Genomic DNA, 5,491 nt, shown 5'->3' with positions numbered 1-5,491 from the left:
TTGCCGTTCGGTTTTTCCTTACATATCACAGTATTTGAATGTGCGCCTCTCAGTTTCGGACAATATTATCAGCACTATTTACAGATATCTTTCCCATTGATCAAAATGCACTCCACTTTAGTCAGGCTAAGACATTTTGGTCTCTCATGCGGGAAAGCAAGGGTTCGAATCCCAGGGTTTGCGATGCGTCGTGATGCGACGTGTTGTGAGCTTGTAGATCTGGTAGATTTTGGAAAGTCTAATTTTAGAACATTTTTGAAACATGTTGAATACCCAAAATAGGAATGCCAGGTTAAGGGACTGAATCAACATAAAGTGTTTTTTTTGTCTTTTTTTCTGGTATGCATTTCTATGGTAGAGACGTAATGGAGCCCTCCTCTTCCTAATCTCTCAAGACAGATTCAGATCGAGCTCCGCAGCTGAACACAAAAAGGTAGAATATGGAGACAAGAGGTTTCTGCCCGACAGCAATGATATCCAAACAAAAGCACTCCATCGTTAAAAACTCCTTCTGTGGACACAGCCCCTGAAAGTGTTTAATAAGTGAGGTGATCAGGAGTCAGGACAGGAGAAGGGTCCTGTAGGTTTATGAGTCTTCAGTTTGAAAGCTGAAGTCAGTGTTGAGCCCAGGAGGGGATTTAACCTTGACCCTGAATGAGATGGAACCCACCTGTCTACTTATCTACCGAAGAGAAAGCACTACAGTACACACACACACACACACACACACACACACACACACACACAGTATACTGTACATATTATTATACAGTAATAACCTCTAAAAAGGTATGTAGTGACAAAATAACTGAATAACCCAGGGACAGAAGGATGGTGGAAGCAGAAGACGAAGCTCAAGAAGTGTATGTGTGTGTGTGTGTGTGTGTGTGTGTGTGTGTGTGTGTGTGTGTGTGTGTGTGTGTGTGTGTGTGTGTGTGTGTGTGTGCGTGCGTGCGTGCGTGCGTGCGTGTGTGCACGTGTGTACAGGGTATCAAGGAACAGTTGGCATTCACAAGTTGTCATTACTTCATAGCTTCTGTTCATGTGTTCTTGCCTCTATATCTTTGCCCTTTTTCCTCTCTCGAAGTTTCTTTTCAGAGCTGAAAAAGTGTATAATCACATATATACAGATGGTGATAAATTAAAGAAAAAACCTGAATAAATGAGTGAAGAAACGTAACATAAGGCAGATGCTTCCATACAGGCATACTGCATGGTAGTATTATCCACTTAAAACCTCTAGTGAAACGGACCTGAGTGGGCTCTGTTCTTGTGCTGCTGTTCCTTCTACACCGAATCTCTTCACCAGAACTAGCAGAAATAGCATTGTGTTGCGTTGTGAGCTTGTAGAGCTGCTATTTCTGGCAAATTTTCCCCCCAGAGTAGGGGGCACTGGGGTTCAGGGCATATAGCATGGCATGTAGCATGGCATGGTATGTAGCATGGCATGGTATATAGCATGGCATGGCATGATATGTAGCATGGCATGTAGCATGGCATGTAGCATGGCATGATATGTAGCATGATATGTATGGCATGGCATGTAGCATGTCATGTAGCATGGCATGTAGCATGGCATGATATGTAGCATGGCATGTAGCATGGCATGGTATGTAGCATGGCATGCTATGTAGCATGGCATGGCATGTAGCATGGCATGTAGTATGGCATGTAGCATGGCATGTAGTATGGCATGTAGCATGGCATGTAGCATAGCATGTGGCATGTAAGCATGGCATGGCATGGCATGGCATGGCATGGCATGGAAAACGCAACTTGTTTTCAGGACCACAATGGAAACAAGCCCTTAGGGCTTTTTGTGTTATCCCTTTAGCTCTGTATAATGATACCACTGTACTATTTGCAAAATGTTAATAAAGTATTCAATCAATCAATCAAATGGCATGTACTGTAGCATGGCATGTAGCATGGCATGGCATGTAATACAAATCCTATCAATCTCTAGTGCAGTCTATGGCATGCAAAAATGCTGTGCAGGCCCAGTTGACCTCGATTTTGAATCAAGATAGTAAGATAAGTGACTTTGAAAGAGGGTTAATTATTGGGGAGCTTCTGTCACAAAAACTGTGTTTAGTGTTTGGTGTTTCAATAGGAACAGTGACTAAAGTGGAGTGCATTTTGATCAATGGGAAAGATATCTGTAAATAGTGCTGATAATATTGTCCGAAACTGAGAGGCGCACATTCAAATACTGTGATATGTAAGGAAAAACAGAACGGCAACTCTTCCTCAGGTGACTGAGGATTGTCTATGCCAGACATGATCAGACTGTCAGAGAGAAAAGTCAGCCTACAACTACATAAAGAGGGCTATTATGGTAGGGTCGCAGTACATAAACCCCCTGTTACAAAGACAAAAAAGCACATTTGAGAGTTCAGTGGTGCAAAATAAGCACTGGTCTACAGAGATGTGGAAAAATGTGATATGGTCAGATGAGTAATCTTTTACCATATTCTCCACAAGGGACAATTGTATGTGTGGCATACACATAGAGAATTGTACAAGCTTTGAATGCTTGACTCCGAGAGGGAGGGGGTCTGGTGGCTCTGTTATTCTGTATTTTCCTGGCATTGCTTTGGGTCCACCTGTCCCCTTAGACTAGGGAAGGGTTACTGCAAATCAACACATCAAGTTATTCTGAATTATTATCTTCATCCAATGATGAAACGTTTCTATCTTCATGGAAGTGGTCTCTTCATTCACAGGGCACGAGGTGTAATGGAATGATTTGATGAGTATGAAAATGTGAATCATATGCTATGGCTTTCACAGTCACCAGATCGCAAGCCAATTGGACAACTATAATGGGAGATTTTGGACTGGCATGTTAGACAGTGCTCCCCCCACCACCATCATAAAAAACAACAAATGTGGGGAATAATGGTTTGTAAATGTACACAACAAACACGCACGCACGCACGAACGAACGCACGCACGCAACCTGTTTGTTCCAACTCCAGTTCAGTCATTGCCATTCAGGAGGTTTGCATCTCTTGGTAAAAACAAAAAAATCTCTTGTTTGAACAATTGGAGCCTATACGACACATTATTCGGTGGAAGAGATTCTCAAATTCCATACCTCTAATACCCTTTCTTACATAATCTTAGTACGTAACCAGCTGCATGCCTCTTCACCCCACGTCCTATAGCTAGCTCCACTATCATTCATATTCAGACTGTGGCCATGTTGCCAACCCCTCCGATCAATCCTCCACCCAAGTCTCAAAACAAGCAACTCCCCAAACTGTAATATTGATTGTGCCTAATAGTTTGCATGGTCTTTTAAGAGGCTCACAAACGATAGATGACGGTCGACCTCAGGTCAGTTTGCTCTCCTCTCTATTGAAGTAGTGTATTTGGGGGTCAGTGATGTGGCCATGAACACATGTCCATCGCCATTACTAACAGTGTCTAGTGTATGTTATAATGTGAGGGTGGTGGGGTTAGGGTTAGGGTTATACGGTGGGGGCTTCTCTGGTTATACTGTGATATCACACACACACACACACACACACACACACACACACACACACACACACACACACACACACACACACACACACACACACACACACACACACACACACACACACACACACACACACACACACACACTTTCTGCCAGTCTGCCTCCACAGTTAGCAACAGTCTGCGTTTTGCCTGCCTCACTTCTCTAAACCAGTCGCTCTGCACTGCGGCAGCCAGGGAAGGAGGCAGACACACACACACACACACACACACACACACACACACACACACACACACACACACACACACACACACACACACACACACACACACACACACACACACACACACACACACACACACACACACACACACACACACACACACACACGCACACAAACTCTCTCCACTCTGCTCCACTCCCAGAATTTTTGGAAAGGAGAAGAGAAGGCAGCAAATGCTAGACAGCCAGCGCAACGAGTTCTTTGTGATTTTTTGTTTTGTTTTTTTGTTTCAGGTTATTTATTTCCAGAGTGCTGCTGTAAATTCCGACCTAATACTTCAGGCGGTTCGGTTTTCCTCCTTGGCATTAAAGTTGTCTCAAAGAGATATGCCACTGCAAAAGGAATATTACCCAACAAAGCCAGCCCACAGAGAGAGGAAGAGGAAGAAGGGATGTATCGGTACAAGAAGGGAATATTGGATCTAGGCGGTGAATTTTGGATGTGGATGAATATGCCATCATGTTCCCAGGGTCCGTTCTGGATGAGAGCGAGCGGGCAGAAAGGATGCCAACTGCCCCCCTCGTCTATAAAATCGAGAACACTTTGTCCTGATGGCAATCTTCTGCTCTGTCTATGCACAGTGTCAACCCTCATGTGTCCCGCTTCACGCAAAGCAACGGAAATCTCCTTCGTTCCCAGGATATCGATGCAGCCGGGCCTCGACCGCCGTGGCACATTCTGGGGGTCCCTGAAAGCAGATAAACGAGAATGGCAGACGACATGAATCTCAGGATAATAAAACGGGGGTATCTGGTAAAGGCGAGGAGGTTGTCCGGTTAAACGCCGACATCCTCCGGCGCGAATGCAGCCTCGGTGGAGGAGAAGACGGAGGGAGATGGCGAGTGGAGGAGTGCAAAAGCGATGAATGAAAGAAGAGAGTTCCCAGACAGTCTGACCTATATTCCACTATGTCTGGAGTCACAGACACAGAGCGGGAGAGAGAGAGAGAGAGAGAGAGAGAGAGAGAGAGAGAGAGAGAGAGAGAGAGAGAGAGAGAAAGAGTGAGAGTGAGGGAAGGAGGAGAGAGAGCGGGAGGGGGGGTGGGGTGGTAGAGAGAGATGTGAGGAGGAGAGAGGAAGAAAAGGATAGAGAAGGAGACATGAGATTGCACAGGGAGAGAAAGAGGGAGAGAGAGAAAGAAGGAGGGCGAGAGCGATAGAAAAAGAGATTGCAGACACAAGGTGACACACCAGACAGTATCCATTTCTTTGAACAGATTCCCCTTCTCACTCTCTCTCGCCCCCTCTCTTCCCTTCATCTTCGTCTCTCTTTCTCTCCCTCCCTCTCCCTCTCTCTCTCTCTCTCTGTCATATGCATCCTTTCTTGTCCTCCCTCTGCTGGTCTCTATCCGTCCATTTTGCCTCCCATTTATAGACCTTTGTGTGTGGACTATGGGGAATTGCAATCATTCTCGATCTGGTCTCATGAATACAGACAGAAAAAAAAAACTATATTCAGGAGATTCGATTACTTTTTCCCACTCCTTTTGTTATTGCTGTTCCGTCCATTCTCATTTTCCTCTCTCTCTCTCTCTCTCTCTCTCTCTCTGTCTCTGTCTCTCTCTCTCTCTCTATCTGCGTCTCTCTCTCTCTGTGTGTCTCTTTCCATTCTTCTTTACTGCAAATCCTAACCCCTATCTCTGTTTCATTTCCCCCATCCCTATTATTTCACCCCTGTTTTGTCCCTGGCACCCACCTCTATCTCTCCCTTCCTTCCCC

Source organism: Gymnoscopelus braueri (genome assembly GCF_963280865.1).
Source record: "Gymnoscopelus braueri genome assembly, chromosome: 4".
Lineage (NCBI taxonomy): Eukaryota > Metazoa > Chordata > Actinopteri > Myctophiformes > Myctophidae > Gymnoscopelus > Gymnoscopelus braueri.
The sequence above is the reverse complement of the archived record's forward strand: the minus strand, read 5'-3'. Positions refer to the sequence as shown.